A 27,201-nucleotide genomic window follows, 5' to 3' on the forward strand; every position below is an offset into this window, starting at 1 on the left:
TTTTCTGGTTATTTGTTTATGCAAACCAAAACTAAAAACACCGTTTTTTATATAAGATATAAAACCAAACAGTTGTTTTTTTATTAGGTTTGGTTATTCTTGTTATAATATGTTTATGTCGGTTTCATTCACCCTTGCACTTATGTATTTCCCTTTTATATATGTTGAGCGGTGTAAAGTCGAGCGAATACAAACACTCAAACAAAGAGATTTCTTGTTAATATTCAATCGTCAAGAAAACAAGGTGTTCATTTATGTTCTAAACGAATGTAAATTAACTAACATAAATGAGAGGTCCGAGAGGATACAACGAAGAATACGAGCAGGTACTTGTTTGTTCACTAGTCAATTCTACATGTTTGTTCACTAGTCAATTCTACACTGGTTGGTTCTCAAAATTGATTAGGCTGAAGGATTGTCACATGATTGGTTGATTAGTAACACTTGTAAGTAAAAATAAAATCAAAAGAATATGTAAAAGAACATAAATGAGTGTTAAGGAGCAAACATAAAGAACACAAATGACCAAGCATAAACAAAAAATGGTTCGTTTAAGGTTCAAGAAAATTAAAAGAACAAAAAAAAAGTACCAAGAAATACTTGCTATTGCCCGGGATCGAACCGGAGACCTTTTGCGTGTAAAGCAAACGTGATAACCACTACACCACAACAGCATTTGTTTTAGTTTTGAAATTAATAGTTTGTATTCGCCACTTCGTGTATAGAGGCAATAAAAACGCATTTTTTTAATTGCATTTTACATTCATGTTATAATCATGTATAATAAGAATGTCAATCGACTTTTCTACTGCTTTCATTTTATGTTTTAAGATTAACTTTTAGTATTATGTTGAACAAACTGTGTACTCATTAAGAATAACAATGACATTGTGAAACACTATTGCTTCGAGTATTTGATGACATGTAGACGTATTGAGCAGTGTATGTGATGGTATACACCTATACGTCCGTATATACATCCATATTGGGCAGCGAGTGATACGGAGTGTGATGGTATCGGTCCATATTGATGTCATGCCTAGAGAGTGTGTATAGAGCTTATTCACTTGAAAATGAGTGTTCCTTTAACAACACCCTTATTATTCTCTTGATGCACTCGACCCGTTATAAACCCTTTGAAGTGTGAAATAATAATTAGAGTTGTAATTTTTTGTATCTAACCAATTAAACGTGTTGACCCGTTTAATTGGTTAACAACACCCTTTTTATTTTTATAGTTATTTTGTATGTTGTTTTTTCAAAACATTTAACTTGCTGGGTGGTTGTAGGGGTGTTAATGAGTCTGCTTGGTCGGTTTTTGACTCGAACCAAACAAAAAACTGAAAATTCCGTTTTAGCGTTTTTAAAAACCGTTCCAATTTGTTTTTTTGGGTTTTCATAGTTTGCCCAAAACCATGAATTTGGCTCGAAACATTGGGCTTAAATTTCTTGGTTAATTAATAATTAATAGATTCTTACACATTTAACCTAAAGTTTGAATTAACTCATTTATAAGTTTCTTATAATTAAAAGCGGTTTTTTCGGCTGCCTTTGATATTTTCGATTCGATTCATGTTTCTTAGTTGTTGCAAAGCCGAAATCGATCTGAAAAATCGTTTTTTTAAACATAAAATCGAACCATCAGTTATTTTTTATTACAACCTTTTTTGGTATTTGACCAATTTGTTTTTTTATATTGTATGTAATCACGATTATAACACATTTAGTCATTCTAATCCATAACATACATGTACATTATGCATATAACCTAATTCAAAAAGTGGACCGATGGTAACCTTGTTATGTGTCCAAATAACATATTATGACGTTTAGAGCCATGAGGAGTCAAATATAGGTGTGGCCACTGTCTTCACTTTGAAGATTTTTTTTACAAGTGAATTTTATTAAAATAAAGAGAGTTCTAGCAAGAAGCTAGAGTCTAGAGAACTACATAGAAAAAAAAATTCAAAAACATTCAAGGTAACCAAGTTGTAAATATTATCGCGATGAAACCCAAAATAAACGATTAACGTATCTGGAAACAAGAAACCGCAATACAATCAATCTAGACAATACTCATAACTCTCACAACCAGAATAAGAACATCAATATGATGCATCTTAGGCCCACATCCAGCTCTTACATAACATGCAATTAAACAACAAAAGTATCTAAGCAATAATTTGGACAAAAGATATATTCAAAAAAGATATTGTTAATACAATTGTTAAAATTATAAGCATGCATTTTCAACAGAAACAAAAGTAGAAATTACATGAGTTTCACCATTTTAAGAAATGAATTTTCGCTTTATTTTTACTTACGAATATTCGATTGTCTTGAGTTGAAGATAACATTCAAGAGTTGGAGTTTGTACCCCAATTAAGGGCTCGATAACAAACGTATACACCTTGAAGCCGTGTTTGCATCATAGATGTTTTTCGTCATATACTGATAAATTGTTTCAGTTTCTGTTGATTAGTTGTTTACTTATGTAGTGAGGATAACCCACCGAGTTTCGACAATATATAACATAAAATGTCTCAAATATTGTCATAACTCAAACCAATTTCAGAAAAAAAAAATTAACCAACAAAAGTTGTTGCATGCTATGTACGTACTATCAAAAAAATCCACTGCAACTTCATTCATCCTTCACGTGAAACATTATATCTGAAAGTTGGAACATTAAATGTATATTAACCTCGTCATAGTCGTACTCAATTGTTTGACGATATGCTTCGGTTTCTTTTGAACACGTAACTAACATAAACAAGTTTAAAAAAAAACTATAAATCTAAGCAAATTAATATCTCTTATTTTATTTAGCAACCAACTTTGAGCACACATTAATGCTTCCAATGTATTTGGATGAAGGCAACTACGACGAGGACTTACCAATCTACCACTTGTGCTAAAAGAAGACTCAGAGGCAACGATTGTCATCTGGATTGGTAATATATCTCGAACTATCATTTAAAGTATCGGGTACTTCAAACCATTTGTTTTCCACCAAATAAGTATATCCATGTTTGGGAGACAAACTTTCTGATAGGAAACCGGTTATTCAGCAAAAATAGGAGTAGTGGAGCAGTTTAATAACTGTTATTAGGATTATTATTTATAGCATGTTCTGCATTTATTTTGGATATCGATGTTTATGTTAATTAAAATTAGAGTTTGTTAACCTTGTAAACCGGAGATCATTCATCTCGAATCGGGTCACTATCCATATCACTTTCAGTAATCAAGTTCTTATCATTTCAATCAATATCCCGGCAACGACGCCGAATGATAAGAACCAAAAATAAGAACTTGATTACTGAAATTGAAATGGATAGTGACCCGATTCGAGATGGGTGATCTCCAGTTTACAAGGTTAACAAACCCTAATTTTAATTAACATAAACATTGACATCCAAAATAAATACAGAACATGCTATAGTTACTAATCCTAATAACAGTTATTAAATTGCTCCACTACTCCTATTTTTGCTGAATAACCGGTTTCCTATCACTTTCTCTATGAAAGTGGTCAAGCTCCAATATAATACCTCCTACAATACCTCTTTATGATAACGGTCAAGCTCCAATATCATAGGAGGTATCATAAAGAGAAAGTTTGTCCACCAAAATGGATCTTAATATACTTGTTTGATGGAAAACAAATGGTTTGAAGTACCCGATCCTCCAAAGGATAGCTCGAGATAAATTAGCAATCCATGTGACAACCATCACCTCCGAGTCTTCTTTTAGCACAAGGGGTAGATTGGTAAGTCCTCATCGTAGTTTTTTTTCATCCAAGTACATTGGAAGCATTGATGTGTGCTCAAAGTTGGTTGCTAAATGAAATAAGAGGTAATTCATTTGCTTAGATTTGTAATTTTTTTAAAACTTTGTTAATTTTTGCATTATTTAATGTGCATAGCAAGTTGTTCAAAAGAAACCGAAGCATACGATCAAACAATTGATTATGACTATGATGATGATGAAAAGAGTGTATTCTACATTTTACATTCCAAATTTTAGATATGTTTTTTTAATGTTTTACGTGTATAAGTGTATTCTTGTATTTTCCTTTTTAATATCAAAAAAGAGTTTGAAGAAATGAGTGCCCTTAAAAATTGAATGAAGTTGCAATGGAATTTTTTATAGTAGCTTAGCATGCTACTTTTTTTGGATGAAATGTTTTGTTTTGTTTTTCTCGTTTTGTGGAATTTGGAAAAATACTTATTTGTCGAAACTTGTTTATGAGTTATGACAATTATTTTATTTGAGACATTTGATGGTAATCATTGTTTGTATTCAAGTAGCTATATTTTGTCAAAATCGGCGGTTTTTGAGTCAGGTATACCCTATGGGTATTTTTAATAAACTAATAGTAACCTAAAACCCGACAAGCTTTAATAATCGGGCATAAGTTTAGGAATACCTAAATCCGTCCCAAACCCAACCTGTTTTCATCCCCATTCACTAAGTGTATATATTGTGGCCATTTGCTTTAACATAAAAGAGTTACTTTAACAAACTTATGAATCAACTTTTAATTCCATGAAAATGACCTTTTCGTGTATTTATAAATGTCTCTAAATTCATATTTTATAACTATAGAACAACTGTTACAAGTCACTACATATGATAACACATTACGCTTTCGTTAAAACGAAAACTTGATGTTAGTTCAAACACTAAAAAATACTAAACATGTATGAAATTGTCTTATACATGATTTAGTAATGTCTAGTCTTGATCATATAATCACAAAGTGATATTATTTACTCGATTGTTGGTTTTTATATATACCTAATACGAAAAATACTACATAAACTTAAAAACTTCTAGGTGGGAAGAATATATTATTCCAACATCTATACTTGCTAATACTGTGTTGAATCGATAGTTTGCTACTATACGTAATAGAAAATGCCTAACCTATAAAACAAGACAGATAAAGATAACTAAGTGAAACTACTTAGGTAACAACCAATTACTTGATTTCTTCAACAAAGAAGAGTTGGTTAAAGTAACATATCTCGAATGGTACTTGTAGAAAATAAAACCAAGCCAGTTTTCTTTAGGTATATTAAACACTTGAATGTCGCATTCTTACCCTCGATCACTTAACACCTATTTAAAATCATAGTCAAAACTATTTTCAAGTTGTGGAATGATAAAACTTTTGACTTTCGATACAAGTTAAGGTGCTTCAAAAAAATATATAAAAAATAAGTGACTCAAAAGTAAATGGTTCTAGAGATTCGCCTGCTATCAAATGGGACAAAGGCAAAGCCATTGGATAATTGTCAAAATCATTAGGTACCAAAATGTTGATTTTAAGTTGTGATCAATCGAAAAAGATATTTGTCAAACATGTATATCGAAAAAGATATTTGTCATTACTTGTTTACATCAAGGATGATCATACCGATGAAGATGCATTTGGAGTATTAATTAAATACCATAGTTGCATATTCATGTGTACGATCATCACCAATAAGCTAACACATCCTCAAAGTTTTCATAATTTATGCTAATTACAGAACAAATAAAGTGTAGTTATTAGAGATGCAAAACATATTTTTAGTATGATTATGACTTTAAACCAACATTCAAGTATCTAATGGTTCCAACATAAACCCACTAGCTTGGCCTTTGTCCCATTTGATAGTTATCTCTAGGCCATTTGTCATGGTGTCACATTTTTCTTTAAAACACCTTAAGTTCCTTAACTTTTATAGAAAGTCAAAGTTTTACACATTCCAACTAAAATACAATTTTAACTACGATTATGATTTGAATAAGTGCTAAGAAACCCAGAACAAGGATACGGTATTCTTGTGCCTGATATACCTAAAAATAAACCGAACGCATTTTATTCTCTAGAAGAACCATTCTGTGCATGTTTACTTTAATTGACCGCTCTTTGTTGAACAAATCAAATAAATGGTTGTTACTTAAATAGTTTTGTTGGACTTTTGGTCAACACGAAGGAGTGGCATGGCGAGCTTCCTTGATATTTTCGAAACTATGATACATGTATAACACAACCACCCAAAGATTGTAACGGTGTCAACGGTTTGCAAATTGGTTTTTCTAAATTAGCTGCAACCGGTTCCAGAGTCCAGATACACTTAAATCTAGAGATCAGTACAACAATAATAAACTAAAAAGTAAAGGTAAACTTGAAATTAGGAATCCATAACAAAATAATTGATTTTTTAAAAAAATAAATACTTTTTCGCTTTTGAAAAACACAATAACTAGATAAGATATTCAAAATAAGCAATCTGAAACACCCCACAATGGAAGTTGGAAAACATACCTTCAAAATAGGTGCAAGTATAATAGTTTAAACTCAAACAATCTTGTTAGTAGCAATCTATACTCGGCGTATCCCGGATTTTAGACAACCAGATTCTCTCACTAGGGTATTGTTAGTGGCAATCATACCGGCACCAATCCACCATTGCCTCTTGCAGCTTCCAATGCTTAGATTAGATTCTTTATTTTCCATATTTCAAAAACCATCTGACATTTTGCCATATAATCTGCTAAAACAGCCAAAAAAAATAACATTTATTATGTACTATATGACCACACACAATTTAGCAAAGATGTCTAACATATATAAGCATAATACAATCAAGATTGTGGCTACAAAACATAAATAAAAAGAAAAAAAAACATTTTCCAAACAAGTCACATATATGCAAGAATACATAAACAATAACACTTTGCATTTACAAAAATACATCCATGTAGATTCCAAACTAAATCATGCTACAAAAAATAAAAATAGAAAAAAGGTATAAACTAATCCCCAAAACAATTCAATGCAAAGATTATAATAATATCATGACAAAAGAAACGAAAAAAACATTACAGATTTGATGATCAATAAAGCAAGCATATGAAATTCAAATAATATTATGAGGAGTAGATGTAACTACAGTTTCTAGTGAGATGTTCAGATCTGGATCCGAAGAAATCTTACATTAAGAAGAACCGGGTGTTCTACGGCAGGTAAGCCTTTGGCTTGTGTGGAAACCCTAAACAAGGTTATAAAAGAAGGTTTAAAGAGTGTCTATTGGCACCCACAAAGTTTGAAATGTTGTAAATTGACACAATAGAAATAAGGAATCCCCAACATGCCCTAAAGCTTAAAAAAACTTTTGTGTCTTGGGTGATAACTGACAAGACAGGGTTTAGAATATGAGATAACATCATTATCGATTTATCGATGTATAGATATATATAGTAAAAGAAAGAGAAAGTTTAGCGCTACAAAACTGACATCCGTTCCAGGATTTTTATATATATTAGATCATTCCTAATCTGTTCCCTAAAATAATGTGAGGGAGATTTGTAAATTATATGAGATGGTTATGAGTGATTGTGAGTAGAAGAGAGAGAAAATGTTTTATGGAAAAGTTAGATTTGTGGATTCATTGTACATACCGTATAATTTTTTTATATTTTTTTAAAGTGGTTGTGAGTAGAAGAAAGAGAAAATATAATGATAAATGTATAAAAAGTATTATTTTATTAAACAGGAGATAGAAAATACCATGATTTTTAGTGTAATTATATTATATACTAGCTTATATCCCGTGTTACACACGGGTTGAAAAATTATATTTTAAATATATTAATAGTATGATGTATATAACTTATAGTTTTTATTTGCTATTGTGTGACACATCAGGTTCACCAAACAGAAATCCACGTCTCCGCTTTACAAACCTTCCTTTATCTTCGTCTAGAAGTTTTGTGATTTAAATTTGAAAATCAAATCAAACATTGAAAACTCTAATCTAAAAAAAACCCCTAATCTAGAATTGGGTGATAATAGACCTTCAAATAAATTCTCATTAACCAACTTACTAATAGATATGTTTCCCAATTTGACAAACATTTAAAATAAATATTAATCCACTAAACAAAATATAGTATTATTAAATAGATTATTTTAGGTATGTATCAAACAAAGCAAAAGGTAGGTTTCTTAGTAAGAGTGTTGCATATTTGTTTGATGAAAAGTTTGAAAATATGTACGTGTATCGATAGTGACCACACACTCAAATTTAAAATTTGAAAAGTCAAAAAAGTAAAAAGTTAGATTTTTACATATTTTTTATCCTTTATATATTAGATCAAAAAAGTCATTTTAGGTAAGAAAAAAAAAATGAAATCTCTTGGATAAAGACTTTAATACCACTTTGATGCAACGTCTTGAAATATAAAAAATTTGACTTTTAATATGGAAATGATATATTGGTTAAAAGCTGCTAATCAATTTCAAAATTTGTACAAAGTTTAAAAAACTTGAAACATTTTAGTTATTATATAGCAGTTTTGTCATGTGATACACAAGTTGAAGGAAACTTGCGTTTGTACTTGTTTGGCCAGCTGTAATAGTTCAGTATAGCTTATCTACATGCTTATCTTTTGAGATGGGAATTACCAAATATGCATTCTTTTCATAGATCTGCAACAGTTGACAAATTACCAAAAAGTCAAAAATCAATGAACCCCATAACATAGAGTATGTATTTCTGCTTCAATCTTAGATTAGTTCATTGTTAATGTATAATTCCGGGTCATCTTTTTTACTGTACAAGTCTAATTTATGTTTACAAAAAGTGTTGCGTTTATTTTAAATATGTATCAAACAAAGAGTGATGCATAATCTATCTTGGTAAGAGTGTTCCATAATTGTTTGGTGAAAATATGTATTTGTCTTAATAGTTGACCACCATCTCAAATTTCTAAAATATAAAAAGTAAAAGTAGAGTTTAGTAGATTTTTCCTTTATATGTAAGGTGAAATAAGTTATTTTAAGTAATATTGAAAGATGAAGAAAGTGTGAAATCTCTTGGGTAGAGACTTTGATAACACTTTCATGTAAAGTCTTGAAATACAAAAAAATTAGCTTTGAAAATAAAAATGGTATATATGTCAAAAGCTAGTTATCGATTTAAATTTTTTTTTTATAATGTTTAATAAGTTGTAGCCGATAAGTTATTATATAATATAGGCATTAGTCTTAAAAAAGTGTTAGAAATGTAATTTTAAGCATAAGCACAACAAATCCTACTTACAAATAAAATAAAACCACGAAATGCTACTAAACCGATATTATTTAAAATATAAAAAATAAATGATAAGCCAAAAAACTAACCTGATTTATGATTCATTCAGAAAATGTTCATCCTCAAACTGATAAAACAATCTCCTAATCATGTTTGATTGTATGGTGGTACCCATTAAGTATCAAATGAAAAAGTGTGAGAATGTTTTATTTATTAATTTATATAATATAATTAGGGAATCACTAAACATAGACATACATTTTAAAATACAAATAAAGTTTTAAAGAATAGAAGCAATTTTAGAAGATGATGGTTCCATTTCACCAACCATCACCATATCATGTGTAGGCTCTTCTAAAAATTTTTGTCCAACTTAAGGATCATGTGTAAACTCCTATACAAATTTTGCCCAACTTAAGAATTATTTAATAAACATAAATAATTACATCTATAATTGTTTTTTGTTTATTATATAAACAATAAATTTTATATTTACTTATAGACTTTTGATGAGTTGAATAAAAGCAACACCATTATTGTAAAATAAAAAGATTAAAATATATAAAAGGAAAAATGAGAGAAAAGAATGCAAAGTACATTCTAATTATAACCTTATAAAGAAATATAATTACGGGAAACAATTTAAGTTTTAGTACAAAAAAGATCTTCGTAAATCCAATATGTGCCTAAAAAATATTTGGTTAGACCTGTCACCTAATCTAGACAACTGACCCGTATTGCAACCACTGGTTACTCGACATTTTCAGGCCAAGTTTTAATAATATACTTGGGCGAACCTCTGACTTATGTTTTATAAAGAAAATTAGAAAAACAAAGTTGTTCTGTTAGGAGGTTGGAGCTTTTAAAAAAAATATTTCAAAACCGCTTTCTTAAACATACTTTAGATTAGAGGTGTTCACGGTCCGGTTTGAACGGTTGTTTAGGTCAAACCGTGAACCAAACCGTTAGTACCGGTTTTTGATCATCGAATATCGAAACCAAACAACTTTGTTTAAAATTAACTTCGCCCTACAATCCACATCTTGCCAAAAATTAAATTGTTTTCATATCGTAAACTCAAAGTGTATGTAATAACCATCAAAGGCAACACCCAACAATAATTTAAAAAAAACATCTAAAACAATTAAAAATATATATTAAAATTTATGAAAATAAACACATTTAAGAAATGAGTTTTAGGACTATGAAAACCAATAAAATATTTAAAAGTAAAACTAACCCAATGACACTGGATGAGTATTAGGATTATGAAAACCAACAAAGAATCATGAACAATAATAAGTCAAATAGTGTAAAACATGTAAACTGACATGAATAGTAAACAACTACACATAAAAACCATGAATTACATTCATATCAATTTAAGAAATTAACAAAAAAAATGCAAAGCCAAACTCTAATAAAAAAACGAAAGTGAGTTCACCTAATGGATATGAGGATGATTTATATCTGTCATGAAGTAACATAATGTTTTAATTGGAACCTGAAATGGAAGAAATAATCAAAACGAAGAATAGTGACAGTAACAGATAAATAGCATGGTGAAGAAATTAGAACCTGAAATGCAAAGAGCCGTTAACGGTGGTGGTTGTGTAGTGGTCGGCGATTAGGTGGGGGTTAGTAGCTTTGGTTGTCTCGAGAGCCGTTAACGGGAGGATGTCGGCAGTTTGGACGGTTTTCCGATGTACTATTCTTCCTCACGAGTCGTCGAAACCCCAGCTCCAACAGAGAGGAGGCCCTAAAACGGAGAAATATGTGCTTAAATATCTAAATCTAACTTCGATTTAACAAAAGCAACAACCAAAACGGAAACAACAAACCTTATGTCGACATTTTGACCGGAAATCTACAACCGTCACCATCATCAACCATAAATCGGTTGTTAGAGTTGTTGGTAGAACTGATTAGCTTCTTACTAGGGTGGTGGTTGAGAGTGAAGATGGAAGATTGAAAGAGAGAGAAAGATGATTTTTATAAAAATGAATTCAAGATTGAAAGAGAAATGTGAAGAGAGAGAATGATAAATATGATTTTGAAATTTGAATATACTGAAGAATGAGAGAGAAGAGGCCTAGATAAACCCATATTCTTTATTAATTGAGACTTCCAAAGGAAGCTTTGTAAAGAACATATGTGGATAGCTTGCCTTTTGAACACAATATCAAATAGAATGTGGGGCTGACACGTGTCCCAAATGCATGTGGTGGTGCACGTGTCAGAACCTGTTTTCCTTTATTATATATAGAGATAGAGATATGTATATACGGTAGGGAATGGGTTGGGAATGCTCTTAGATATCAAGTTAGGTACTTATGTAAAACAAGGGTTTAAATAAACAAATTTATGTAAATAATAACACAATGTGAAACATAAAAAATATGTTCTAACAGGTGGGGTTATAATAAGAAGTTGAGTGTGTCTAATAAGTGTAATAAGTAATCTGGTGTGTTAGATATGTTGATCTGACGGTGGACATGGAAAGTGTCTTTATTGTGCTGTGTGTTTTATTTTAGTTGCAGCGTTTTATTGTGCGGTGTGTTTTATTAGATCTAATGATGACAACACACTTCCTACACTTCTTAGGAAAAGTCGACTTTATATTATAACATTGCTCTGTTCTAACATATATAAAGATATAATATACGATAGAATAAATTGCACAATGCACAATATGTAAATAAAAAGTTGAAAACTCGTAAATCTCTAAATATTTCATTGCATACTATTTGTAATTTTATCATCCATATTAAAATTTGTAGTTTCACTTTGTAATTTTTTTTCAACTCTAGATAATAGAAAACATAACTCCGGAAAATATAACATATAATTGATCATGTGTTAAAACAAGTTGTCTAAAAAAATAAATAAACCATCTAAAATGATTGTTCTTAGCTTTTATTAATTTTCGTTGCAAAACAAACATAAAGTGAAAATTACCTTCTTTGAAATTTGAAATTAATTATTTTATTTAAATCAACGTGAAAAATTGTTACTTAAAAAAGCTTAACTTTAATAACCAATACAATATCTTTATATAAAACAAAATAATATATTTATGTAGGTATTAAATTTTTTAAACCATAAAGTAATTATTGAAAGATAAAATAATGACTTAAAAAGAAAAAAAGAATAAAATATAAAACTATTAACAAGAAAAAGAAATATATATTTAATATGAGGGAGAGTTGTGAAACTTTTCAAAGGATCACTTATGTGTGATAACATATGACATTAAAACCCCGTGTAGAACACAAGTTAAAATTGATAAATATATATAAATATAATACAAAGTGAAATACAAAAAATATGTTAAAAAGGTATAAAGATATAATATATGGTAGAATAAATTACACGTTGCACAATATGGAAATAAAAAGTTGTTGAAAATTCGTAATTCTCTAAAAAAATTTGTATACAATATATGTAATTTAAGCCTCCATATCAAAATTTGTAGTTTCACTTTGTTTTTGCTTTCAACTTTAAATAATGAAACACATACCTCATCATTCGTTAAAAATAGGTTGTCTAAAAAACATATCAACATTTATAGTGATTGGTCTTAGCTTTTATCAATTCTCATTGCAAACCAATTATTTGAAATTTGAAATCAACTATTTTATCTAAATCAACGTCGTTACTTTTAAAAACTTAATATTAATAATTAATACAATATATTTATATAAAACTAAATAACATATTTATGTTCGTATTAATTATTTTAAATCAAAAAATATTGTTAAAAAGAGAAAATAATAGATTAAAAGTAAAATGTTAAATATAAAACTATTAATAAGAAAGAGAAATGCATTTAATAAGACATGTTTAATATAAATCCAACTCTTTTAACGTCTGAGTTTTATCAATCGAAATTTCTTTTTGTTTTTTTCTTCTATATTCGTAACGAACGTTTTGTTTTTTTTATTACCGAATCCGTGTCGACTCAAGTTTTATCTCCACCTGAGTGGTAACAAGTTGCCCTAAATATCAAATTATTACATTAACATTTGTTCTTGTTGATGGTAATCTTTTTTACTAATATATGGTTTCCTTATCAACAACTTTAAGATTAGAAGCAACAAGATCAATAGTGTCCAACTTTAAGAGTTTGGTAATCATCAGTTCGAATAAATCTAAACTCGACTCTAAAAAACGTATCTTCTGATCTCTCCCCCCAAGTTAGGCACATCTTCTCCCTTACGTAAGCTAAACAATTCTTAAAAATAACAAACATTAGAGATATGATCTAAGCACGGACATCAATGTGCACCACAGACGTCGACATGTTAGCCCATTTAACATGATCACTTAAACTTGTATTTTGTGGTCATAAAAGGGTTAGGCGGGTCGAACATGTTTTGACACCCTTGATCGTGTTATTAATGTGTCGATCAGTATATGACCCAAACCCAATTAACTCATATACATACTAATTTAATTTCATGGCCAAGCCTTGTTAACGTGTTGTGCCAAAAATGGTTATTATAGAACCTAACATACATGATTAACTATGTACTTCAGAGGGCATACACGAACACACAGTGTAGTTCTTGTACTTCAGAGGACATATTACACAAATACATATGGTGTAACGTCACTAATACCACACAATTGACCATTGTACCTTCACGTGTAGTTATAGCTTCGGTATCAAAGTACATAACATGATTTTTATATATAAAAATACAACATGGTTGGCACTGATAGCTAATACAAAACCAAAGAGCTTGTAACTTAGCGATATCAAAGTGTGTAGTAAAGATGATTCTCCTCAAACGATTGAGCTTTCTAGTCTCATGATGAACATTAATGTGAATTTAAAAGTAGATTTAGAAGATGTGTATGTTAACTATTCTAGAAAAAAGTTGATAAATAAACAAGAGATAAAAAAACATATCATAGCACGAATTCTCTGCTATCTTTAAGCTACTAGAATCATTCTAGAAAAATAAATGCTGGGCAAATATAATCTAAAAATAGAGAAAATAATACTAATGCTGCTGCCCAGTATCGAACCGGAGACCTTTTTCGTGTAAAGCAAACGTGATAACCACTACACCACAGCAACTTTTTCATACATTGTGAGACACCTATCACCTATTAAAGAATATAATATTCGTAATTTTGTTTAAAAAAATTTTTATTTGTCACCAACATAAAACACAACCACAATACTTTCCTTCATCATCCAAAACTTTGTATATTATCATTAATTTTAACATTAAATTCATCGCCTGTTTTGTATACTTTATAACTAACACAAACCGATCTAATAAAAGAAAAAGAATGAATACAATGCTCTTCCGACTATAAATGGTCATGTAATTACATTCGCCCCACGTTTGCCAGGCTCCCACAGGTTTTTTGCTCTTGTAAAACATCTACTGCTCAACTGTATAGTTGTCTCAACCGAATATTGACTTCTTTTAAAACGGGCTTGACCGCCTTCTTATCAATGGTTTTTGACATACCAACAGTTTCTCATCAATATTGCTCTCGATTTCTACAACGCCCGCCTCCCATTTTAATCTTGCAGTAATTGTTCTTGCTGCTTCAATTAGAGATGATGTGTCGCGTAGTATCACCCAACCCTACAACAATTTCTTTTTTTTACAAAAAATCTTAATAAAAAAATTCATCAATTATATAAATTTACATATGAACCAAAAAAAAAAACTCAATTAACCTATTCATACAAGAACATGCATCAGGCCTGCAACAAAAATGAATGGAGCATGTTCTTGTTCTGTTCGTTTGACTTTAACCGGACAAACGATCGAGCACGAACACTAAAACAATGTGGTTTCCTTGTTTATATTCACTCATTAAGAAAATGAATATGTTTATGCCCGTGTTCGTTCTTTACCAATATAAACGGACAGTTCATGAACGTTAACAAACAAACATAACTGAAAACCAATGAACGAAAATAACTGAAAAAAAGATGAACGAATATTACTGAGTTAAAAACAATTAAAAATAAATGTGAAAAATAATGTGTTGGGCCTAAAAGGTTATTAAAATTGGAGTAATTGACTAATTGTAATTGACCTGTAACACTTAATTGAACGTATTAACGAAGGTAAACGAACAAACTTGAACAAACATAAACTAGCAAACATAAGTGAATGTAAACAAAGACAGAATTACAGAAATTGTCCTTTATGTTTGTATCAAATTTCACTCGTTATCCTTTATCTTCAAAATTGATATGTTTTATCCTTTACGTTTAATAATCTAACACCATTTGTCCTTTGGCACTAGCCCAGTTAGTTTTTCTGGTTAAGTCATATCATGTGCCTTGCACATGAGGGTAAATTAGTCACTTTACCAATCTAATTAAAAGTATTTTAATTAATAAAAAACACAACCCAACCCCACCTCCGCTCCCCTCCTGCCAAACGGTTTACAAATAGTTCACTGGCATTCAGTTCGTTTACAGGCCTATAAGTGATAAAAGAGCCTCGAAAATCCATCATTTAAGGGTTTGCCTTTGAATTATTCACAACTTTTAATATTTTATTTTGTTTAATAGTGTTACTAAATATTTACATTTTAAAATACCTCGGGGCGGAGTAACCGATCAATCTCAAAGAATATATCTAGCATACTGCAACGACGTTTCTTTGCGGTTTCTAGTGATAAAAATCCTTCGGCATGAACCAAATCATAAGTTCTTGGATACGTCGGAAACGCTTCACACCTACAATGCCAGGTTCGTCTTTTTAGAATGACCAAACCTTTCATTATGATTACAATAATAACGTCCTTTTAATACATATACATACCAATCATGTAACACGCCAAGAAAGCCTCGGTCAAAGATAAGGGGAAGGTTGTTGGGCCCACCGGTGGGGACCACATTCATGACCCATACAGATTTCCCAGCTTCTAATAAGGCGGAATTAAACCCGCCAAAATGAGCATTCATGTCCAACACATTTCTCATCATGTTATAAGGTGGGACCGGGTCCTCGATTCCGGGTCGTTTTGGGTGGTCTGAAAATATAGCTGAGGAGAGTAGAGACCAATAGTTTCTGACTGCCGATTTCCAGTTTAGATTGTCTTCAATAAGTTCATCAAAAAGTACACCTGGTAATAATTATAATGATAATAGTAACAACCAGATTATTCTTAGGTTTAAATAAAATCATTAAAATTTTAAAGGACTTGACATAAAGTAACCAACTTCAAAATCTGCAATTTATGATGTAGCAGCGGTTGTGTCGGTGACTTTTTATAATACATGACTAACATTTTGGTCACTTTTTTATTTCGACTATGTTGACATTTGACCGCGTTTACCAAGTTGACTTTTTTTTTCTTGCCAAATTAAGTTGATTGTTAAACAGAAACCAGAACAAAGTTAGTAACTCTTTTATTATAACCATGTTGACTTGACCAGCTGACCGTATTGACCAAAGTTGGTGACTTTTGACTACGTTGACTTATTTTTTACCAAATTAAGTTGATGGTTAAAAACATAAATCAAACCAAAGTAGGTCACTTTTTATATTTTGATGATGTTGACCATTGGTGACTTTTGACCAATTTGACTTTTTTTTTCTTGCCAAATAAAGTTGATTGTTATAAACAGAATCAGACCAAAGTTGGTCACTTTTTGATACAATTAGCCTCAGATGCATATAAAAGTATTCAAAGCTATCATCATCATCATCATCATCATCATCGTACTCAGTATATCCCACCAATAGCAATGCTATGGTAGGGTCTGAGGAGGGTAAGATGTAGACAGTCTTACCTCTATCCCATAGGGATAGAGAGGCTGCTTCCGGTGAGACCCCCGGCTCGATAGTAGTTTTGCATCAAGCCTTGGACATAAGGCACATAGCACTCAATCATCAGGGACACCGGCTGATTGATGCATGTGCCCTTGTCTTTCGGCTATCAACGCCACCACATGATGCCTGATTAACCTTCCGCCACTTTTAACGTTATTTTCACGAGATTAGTAAAATAACGTCAAAATTAGTGCACTTTTACTTTTGCCCACCCGAGGGTTCACACATATATACATTATATGCGCGCACCGCAAGCAGGGCGTAAGAAACTTTTACCATGAACCGCGAGTTCCTTGGAGCTTAATGTGGCTCTAGAGGGCCATTTTGGTCTTTTTTCAATAGGAATCCACCGGCGACTGTGTGTTCCTCCAATGCATGGTTCTAGTGGGTGATAATATGGTGATTCAACATCACGGCCCACTTTGCAGACCGAAGGACCAGATCCACGGTTCCTATTAAATAAACCAATAGTTCACAACTAAGGGTGTAAACGAGCCAACCTGCTCGTGTGCTGATCGACATCGTATCACTAAAAGCTCGAATCGAGCCAAGCTTAAACGTGCTCGGGCCTAAAAATAAGCTTGTTTGATAAACGAGCCTGAGCACAAGCTTTAGTTATCGTGCTTGAGCTGGCTCACGAGCCTATTATTTAAATATTTAATATCTATATATATATATAATAATTGCTATATATAAAACTATGATAAAAGTAACTCAATAACATATATTATGTCATGTTACTCATGTATATGAATTAATTAAAAATGAATATAAATTAACAAATAATTAATAAACAAGCCGAGCTCGAGCCGGGTCAAGCTCAAGCTCGGCTAGTGTACGCCTTTATTCACAACAAGATAAATATCACTCGTTTAAAAATGTATATTTGTTAATTAATAGAACGTTTTCGTTTTTATTTTGAATATTTAACGTATCACTTTTTATGTATGGATGTGGTGTTACCTGGAAGCATAACAATCTTTATTACTAGGTTTCTTCCAAACAATGGTTTTGTCTTGTTGTGATAATAAATCCCAGCAGAGATCTTTTGCAAAATTAAACACAAAATCCCCTATTTTTGAATTTTCTTTGTTTCGAACGGAAGCCCATGTGTTTGCAACCAATGAGGTCCAAACAAAGTATCCACCAGGCCTAAGAACTCGGTCGACTTCTATCAAATGTATACCATCTGTAACATTCCACAAAAAAGAAAGATAATGGAGTTTTTGCAGTAAAATGGTAATTGAGAATTTAGGTAACTAAAACTGTACCTTTGTGATTCCAAACAATCCCATCCGACGCACTATGAACCATGTCAAAAGAAAGTGACGGGAACGGTAACTTTTTTGCAGTAAAAGAAGCAACCATTGCAGGAAGACCTCTTTCAAGAGTTATTTCCACTTGACTCCCTGAAGACTCATAATTTGCTATACACATAGTCAATAGTTGACTTTGAAACAAATGTGCTCCTAAGCTACCAAAACCACAACCTATATCCAATACTGTTCTCACCTGTTAAAAAAAATTATAACTTGTAAGCAAAGAATGTTAAAAACATAAATTTATCAAGAATGTCTTAGAATCATAGCTCATCATATCCAAAGTAGTAGAAATGACAAAACTGCCCCCTGAATTTACTCAAATGGATCAAGTTTTTTAATGAATCACCAAAACCTATTTGAGTAAACTCAGGGGTACTTTTGTCTTTTTACAACGTTAGAAGTGATAAACTACAAATTTGTGAGCATTTTGTCAGTTTACAATTCACACAAGTAATCAAAGTATTTGTTAATTAAGGTCAACTAACAATCAAACAGTTTTAGAGGCCATACATGTAGAAATGTGCTTTGACAAAAACTTGCCAGAAAAATCTTAGAATTATAGCTCATGTCAAATACATAGTTTTAAAAATGACAAAAATGCCCCTAAATCTACTCAAAATAATTAACTTATGATGGATCGCAAAAACACATTTTAGTAAATTCAGGGGTGTTTTTGTCTTTTTACAATGTTAGAAGTGATAAGCTTTAAACTTTTGAGCACTTTGTCATCTTACAATTCATACAAGCAAAGTGATCAAAAATGTTTTAATTAAGGGTCACCTAACAATTAAACAGTTTTAGAGGCCACCCATGTCACAATGTGGTTTGACAAAAACTTGCCAGAAACATGTAAATTGACAAAAATGCCCCTGAATCTACCTCAAAAGAATCTACTTTTTGATGGACTTCCAAAACATATGAGTAGATTCAGGGATATTTTGTTATTTTACAACTTTAGGGGCAATAAGATTTAGATTCAGGAGCATTTATTTTTTTTTTTATCATTTTTCAATGTTCGGGCATTTTTTTCTTCTTTTTTTTTCATTTTTGTTTTGCAGGAATCGGCATATAAACAATTTAACATTTTTCTAGCCTATAAACTAGTTATAATATGTTAATTGAAAAAAATGCTTTGTAACTATAGTGTTCATCATATCCAAAGCTAAAAAATGACAAAAATCCCCTGAATCTACTCAAAAGAGTCAACTTTTGATGGCTTCACAAAACATATTTGAGTAGATTCAGGGGTATTTTTGTCATTCTACACCTTTAGCAGTAATAAGCTTTAAATTATGAGCATTTTGTCATTTTACAAATATCCGGCATATTTTTTTATTTTTGCAGGAATTGGCATACAAACAAGTTTGATACTTGTATAGCCTCTAAGTTGTTTTGAACTTTTGATAATTGGACACCCTAAATTATTATAATGTATGTGTAAAGCCATATAAGATATAAAAACAAGTTTGTATTATAAATTAATTCACTACGATTTCAAGAAGGTATTTTTCACTTACTCCAGCTTGTAGAAAGTAAGATTCATTCTTAAACCAATCATTTCTGCAATCTGATGTGAATAGTCTTCAATACTATCATCAACCATAGAAGATGCAAAACTAAATGAAATCTGGTCATCATCTAACAACATCATCCTGCATCAACATCAATGAAACAACACATAATAAGAAACAGATTTAATAATTTGCATTCATATTGCTTTTAAAAAACACACCTTTTTGTCAAACTTCCGGATGAAAGTACCTCCTGTGCGTTAATTTTAACATTATCGATCCAAATAACATCTCTTCCGGTAGGCCATCTATGTGGAACCTTGTATCCAGAAGGAGCAAAAACTAAGCAACTCTGTCTTGATGTGGGCCCGCAATGGCGACCCGATTCAAGATTTTCACTTATGTTGAAACAAGGTACGTAATTTTCAAACTCAACGGAACAAAATTCTGTTTCCTTTATTTTAGAACCACCAAGTGAGAGTTCACCGATATCCCATAAATCTGAAACCAGCTGTTCTTGAGGCCGTCTGTATCCACGAAATGCGTGGTTTCTAGAACCAATTGTGAGTGATATCGTCCACCATAACGACCCCGTGAGTGCAAGAATTACAATAACAAATAAACTCAACTTAAGTAACAATAAAGTTAATTTATATCGGTTTCTTGAAGATACAGGGCTGAACTGATCAGGAACAATAAAACCTCTATGCAGTGACCTTGACATTCTCCTACATTCATAAATCACATAATAATGTCACATAAACACTACAATTTCACAAAATCTTTCAAAACAAACATTTAAAATACAGTTTCAAATAACTAAATATGCTCAAATGCAAGATCTGTTCATGTAATCAGTCAACTAGATCCTGTTGGGTTTGTGGAGCCTTGGGCCTCGGTTTTGGGCTTGTTTAGTTGAAGACACATTATTGGGTTAACAAAGATTGAAGACACGGGAGGTTTTGGACCGGCTGTATATCTCTTTACTAGAACTTATTTATGTTTTCTTGTTGACTAAGTTTTGTAACACTAGTTCTATTTAAACGCATATTGTACTTGTAATCTCTTATCACGAGAGCATAGAGCAGTATATATTATATCCTGCTTGCAGTTAGTGGACGTAGGTCAGCTTAGACCGAACAAGGGTGGCCATAGTTTTCGAGGGCCAAATTTTTATATATATATATATTTTAATTTTTTTTATAAAATAGGTATGGATCTTAATCATCTTAAATATATTTGACAAAAAAACTTTTTATTATCTGTATACATTTACGCTATTGGGCCCAAACTAAATATAAAAACCAAAATAATAAAAATCAAACAACTCGTTAGGCCCTACGCGGCTCTTCCGAGGTATTTAAATCCTCGGGGCCGGCCCTGAGACCGAACCACGTAAATCCTCATGTTCTTAACTTTTCTGCAGTTTGTTTATGTGTGTGTTTGCAACAGATCCATCAAACATATAAGTGGTTGAGTTGAAATTAGTGATAATAAAGTATAATTCAGTTTTATGAAGATGATAAATAAGTTAACATCATATGCAATAAATACCATATACATGAAAGTGAATCCATAAAAATCAAGAAAAAACAACAATAAACAGATGAATTAGATGATAAAATAATAATAATAATAATAATAAAAATAAAAAGCTGTTACCTTTAATTAGATGCAAAAAATTGAAGCAAATTACAAAGCTTCAGGCAGTAATTCTGCAATCTTCCATGAATGAATGAATAATAATAATAACAATAATAATAATAATAATAATAATAATAATAATAATAATAAGGTTGATAGTGAATGCTACTCAGTACTCACTTTAACTATATCCTAAGAAAGAGATAGATAGACAGAGAGAGGGGGAGAGAGAGTTGTATAAATATATATAGCATATATTTGTATGTATATGTATGAAATTTGATAGATATATATAGATATGAAATGAAATTAAACGCGGAAATTAAATTATCTCTTACTCTCTCACTCTACTTTCTCTCTCATCACATTGATCACGCGTTAATCAAACAATTAAAATTAATCAAGTAACATCAAGTTAATTAATTACACAGGGAAACAGAATGATGAACATTGATCAGTTTATGGAGTGCAGAATAATAATTAGGAGGTTTTTACCTGGAACCACCGGCCGCCGTCGTGATCAGCCGCCGGTAAGGTTTACACCGCCATTGAAGGATGGATGGAAGGAGATTCCGGTAAATGCGAAAGAAATCGTACGTGTCTGAAACTTGGTACTACGTTTTCTACTTTTTGTCATTTTTACTGTTTTCATTTATGTACTATGTTTACTTTTTTATCCTTTTTTTTTTTTTTCATTTTGTCTTTTTCTGATTCTTTAATTTGAAATTTATAAAATCAAAAGAAAAACTATTTTATAATGTTAATTTGCTAAGTTGACACGTTCTTAAAGGAAAGCTTATATATCAATTTACATTTACCCCCATCACTCCCGACCAAATGACCACCTCATGACGAAATCCATCATAGGGGAGACCACCTCCAAGTCGAACATAAAACCTCTATTTTATTACACACGAGACTTAAACTAGATAACTTCCCTTTTTACAATAAAAAATAAATAGTTACATTCTTGTTCTTTTATAGATGCGTATAACGATTATACAAAGTTAAAAGACGGGTTAAACAAATAGGCAAGTTATAAATGTAAATCAAAAACTCGAACGAGTTAATAATAAGCTGTCTGGTTAAAAATATTAACATGAACCTTGCACATGAGAAATTAAGGTGTATTATTTTTATTTTTTTTATAAATATAAGGATAAAGAATTAACAAAAAAGAAAATTATAGTATCATGAACTCATGGTCACATGCATCAAACGTCATGGAATTTTATATTTTTGAATTTTGTGACAGATAGGCCCCAATTAAGTAGCGTTACTCATTCTGTTTTACGTCCTTATCATTATTCAATGGTTTTTACCTTACGTGACTTATTTTAATAAAAATATTATATTTTATTTATTACTCACGCCCTCTTAAAATATAACTTCTTTCTAAAAGAAAAGGAGGTAATTTAGAAAAAAAAAAAGAGAATTGTATATGGTATCCGGTAATGTGTCTATCCTCTGTTTGAGAGTAGGATAATTGTTAAACAAAAAAAAAAGTGCATCCGCAGTGCTAAAACTCACAAACATCCGTTTCGACATGCCACATCATATTTCAAGTCACCCTTAAAAACCTTTATTTTTCTCACAACACCTCATTAAAAACTATTAAAATTGTAAATGTATAATGTACATATATGTTGAGCTCGCTTAAGAAAGACACATTAAAAATTGGGTCGGTTTGTAAACGAACTCAGCTCGAGCCAAAGTTGGCTTGTTCATTGGTTTGCTAGTTCAGCTTGATTAAATTAGCTCCAAACATTTAACATTTAATAGCTCAAATGAATGACATTCAATCTTTTAATCACAACTTTTCAGCTTTAGCGGCCCACTTTGCATCAAAAGATTTTCTTTGTTCTTAAGTTCTAACAATATAATCGATTCAAACAAAGTCAAGTTGTTTTATTTTAAACTGAGCAAAGCTATCTCAATGTAAAATTCGAGTTGAGCTCGAGACTTGAGTTGGTCTACTTGCTCGTGAACAGTCTTATCATCACACAAAACACTTTGTTAAATATGTAAAGAGAGTTTAAAAATTAGAAAAAGTAAAATGAACTTATCAATTTGAAAATCAACAAAAGATTTTATTCACTAATGTCTACAACAACTAATGTACAAACAAAGAACCATGAAAAGCACATATATATTTAACCACATGTTTTCTTCAAATTTTTGAAACTCTCTATGGCACACCTTTGACCCGTAAAATAAAAAAAAACGCAAATGTGGAAGTGGTAAATGTAAGACCCTAGCTCGTTAAACAAGGTATTTAAGCATAAACATACACTTAATAGGACCCAAAAACCATAGGTAATTAAAACTTTACAATTAACGAACATTACACACTAATACTAAATTCAGTTATCAATTTATTTTGCGGAAGCTTGCTCGGTGTTCGGCTCTTCGGCAGCTTGATCTTCAATCCGCGACCCTTAATTAATTAAAAACTTGTCATGGGAAAAACCATAACAATTAGTCACAACAATCAATGCATCATGCCTAATGCAAGTATATGCAATCTTATGTGTTTTCCCGATTACTAAAATATTTATTAATGTGCAGCGATTTCCTATATCGCTGCTGCAATAAGTCATTTTGGCCCATTTAACATCCGAACTGGTTCAACATAGGGATGAGATCGGGATCGTACCCGTACCTGTACCCGAAAGTACCCGTACCTAAAATCAGTAAATCTTGGTACCTATACCCGTACCCAAATTATACGGTACGGGTATGGGTATAGGTACGGGTACAGGTACTTTGGGTACGGTACTCGCTTTGGTACCTTTTTGTTCTTTTAAAAAAAATTCCACTAAACTAGGTATCGGTAACAAAACGATACCGACAATCAATAATCTATAATACCAAAACCGTAATACCACAACCAAAACATAATACCAAAACTAAAAATGAAATAAATCAGTCATAATATAAAATACATTCCCTTTTACTTTTCTTAGTTTATTGCTTCCTCAATTTCTATAAAAAAACAAGAGAGAAAATTAATACATGTTATTTAATTATATACACAATGACACATACATGAAATAAAAATATACGAATACACAATATATGAATATACACATATAAATTGAGAATGAACTTATTCAACTAATATATATTATGTTTTGAAAATCCCGCATGAAAGTTAAGTCATAAGTGTTGGAACCCTAATAAAAACCCCTACATATTCTAAACGGGTACCAGTGCCCGTACCTATACCCGTACATGTACCCAAAAGTACTCGTACCTATAATCAGTAAATTTGCGTACCCATACACGTACCCAATAGACACGTACAGGTACAGGTACGGGTACAAGTACGGGTACTGAACAGGTAAGGGTACATGTATTTAGGAAAAAAATCTCATCCCTAGTTCAACATGTTCAAAGATGGATCGTAGGGGACTCAAATACCTTTTTAAGCGTATAAAGCACACCCTCTAACTATTTTTCTATGATTTTATATGATTTTTACAAAATCAGGACAGAAGCATAAATATTCCCAGTCAGCATGTTTTATATCCCAACTAATCACTTTGGTCCACTGTTTTGGACAACTTCTGATCCTATTTAGACTTTTATGATCAAATATGAATTGAAATAGACGCATAAACCTTTCCAACGATATAAGGCCCATCCTCTAACTCTTAACGACGAGTGAGATATGCACTCTGCAAATTAACTATTTAAATCTGTCAACTATTCTTAAGGGTTATAACCCATCTCGATTGCACATAAATACCCAAACTGTCCTTTTTGATATTATCTTAACCTTTCGTTCCTTTTATTAGCCAACTAAGCAATTCTATAGTTTACTACAGCAACTTGGGTGCTCAAACATATCGAATCACTAATTCTTGGACAGTTTGACCTTCCAAGTCAAACCAATTAAACCAATTCGCCACAATATTAGCTTAGGGTCAGTTTGACTTTCTAAGTCAAACTGTTTATACCAAATCATTTAATACTAGCTTTAAGTCGGTTTGACCTTCAATGGTCAAACCTTTCATTGTGTGCACGTTTATTCGTTTGCTTTGACCCGCTTGGTCCTTTTTTTCATTTCTTAAGAGATATGACTTAGTTCAACATATAATATTAACTTTGTAACCATATAGTTACGTACCTTAATCGCCGACCTTTGCGTGACTCTTTACCAGTTCTGCTTCCCGACGATTCATGTGATCTGTCTAAACATAATTCACATGATTATTAGCATATGCAAGCATTCAAGGCCCATTTTTCATACTAATCTATCAACCATTAGTATATCCCTTTTTAGTAGAATTTTCGCTGTTTAACAAACCCGTGTTCGCTTAAACAATCCTTTTAGTTATCAGTGGCCATTTCTTGCATATCTTATCGTTACTTGTTGAACTCGTCGTTACCAACCGTTTTGGTTCGATCGAGTTTCGTAACACACCATTTAATTAGTCTAGCAATAATCTTAACATTTAAAGCTAAACTAACCATGATTCATATGAGGATTGGACATGAGTTCTTCACTCATGTCTCCACCCACACCCCTCATATGGGTTTTATCTCTAAACTTCAATTTCACTTTAATTTGTTCACTACTCATGTTCTATATAGTGATTATAACACATAACCATGTTCAATTTCATGTTACATTCTTAACCCATCACCAATCATCCAACCCTAACTTTAAACATTAGGATTTGACACTAACCTTGTGTTTAGATGGTGTTAGGAGCTAGGGATCGTCAATCCCGTAGCCGAGACACCTTGATTCTTCCTGGATTCGCCCAATTTGAAGGATTTAGGGTTTGGGGAGTTCTCTGCCATCGAGTTTGCCCGGGTTTAACCCCTATTGTTTCGTTACTTGACACTTGGCTCCAAACTTCTATACACAAGTATATGTTTGTAGATAATAATGGTTAACTAACCAGGTTAAACCTTATCCTAGATACTTATTTCGGGTTTAATATCCCAAAACCGAAATATTGCATTTTAATATTTTTGGCTGTTACAGTAAACAATATTTTTCTCTTGTACGTTTTACGCGGTAGTCGTAAACAAGAACAATAAAAAAAAGTCCTCATTAGTAGAATGACATACGATTAGAATAACACGTCCAATCTATAATAGTAGTGGTATAAATCGCTTTTATAATTAAGTGGATGTAACTGATATCGGCCTAAAACTCATCATTGAATTCACAACGTTGTTTTTTCCAAGTTTTATTCATGTCTCCATTCAATTGTGACAAGCTCTTTGTTGGCTAAAACCAGACCGTCCAAAGCACTGACAACTATTTTTTATTAAATATGAAATAGACAAGTAAGACAACCTTCCAATTGGACAAAAGATATATCATATGATGTACTTTTCAAAATACTTTTCATGAAAATAACCAGTGATCGAGAAGGATATTAAACGCACTTCTATATCCTCCACATAATTAGATGGTTCAGTAAAATTAAAATATTTACTATCAATGTTTTTAATCAAAATGCAATATACCATTCGGAAACTATACGGATGGGGTTATCGCTAATACATCATAAATTTTAAGAGTATTTCAAATTATAAAACACGGAATTTCAAATTACATTACAACAATACAATATGTTTTCATTCTTTGTATTCATCCTCCATAACATATTAAAGATATTCAACTGTTATATTATTCTCATTGATATGAATTGTATTATATACAAAGTACATGCCAACAATAGAATGTTTACAACTAGAAATAACAATCTACAATAAATGTATAATATAAACCATAAATAAGAAAGTAATTTAAAATTCAAAATGTGTGTTATCCTTTTGGAGGGAAGCT

At 31.4% G+C, this 27,201-nt stretch overlaps 1 non-coding gene and 1 pseudogene across 2 annotated transcripts; both read right to left on the reverse strand.

Moving 5' to 3' along the window:
- Positions 1-601: 601 nt before the first annotated feature.
- On the reverse strand, positions 602-674 carry TRNAV-UAC (transfer RNA valine (anticodon UAC)). The gene has a single exon. It is a non-coding gene; the product is annotated as a tRNA-Val (tRNA).
- A 13,480-nt stretch (positions 675-14,154) lies between these two features.
- LOC143564404 (putative pectin methyltransferase QUA2) lies at positions 14,155-21,534 on the reverse strand (annotated as a pseudogene). The gene is made up of 9 exons (XR_013140864.1): positions 21,408-21,534; positions 19,967-20,473; positions 19,752-19,886; positions 18,184-18,424; positions 17,876-18,101; positions 17,189-17,364; positions 15,899-16,202; positions 15,675-15,813; positions 14,155-14,701 (listed from the first exon to the last, which is right to left on the reverse strand). The product of XR_013140864.1 is annotated as a putative pectin methyltransferase QUA2 (transcript).
- Between the last annotated feature and the right edge of the window lie 5,667 nt (positions 21,535-27,201).

This window comes from Bidens hawaiensis, unplaced genomic scaffold, assembly GCF_021521415.1.
Source record: "Bidens hawaiensis isolate Kalapana, Puna unplaced genomic scaffold, B.hawaiensis_p1.1 tig00022002_1, whole genome shotgun sequence".
Taxonomy (NCBI): domain Eukaryota; kingdom Viridiplantae; phylum Streptophyta; class Magnoliopsida; order Asterales; family Asteraceae; genus Bidens; species Bidens hawaiensis.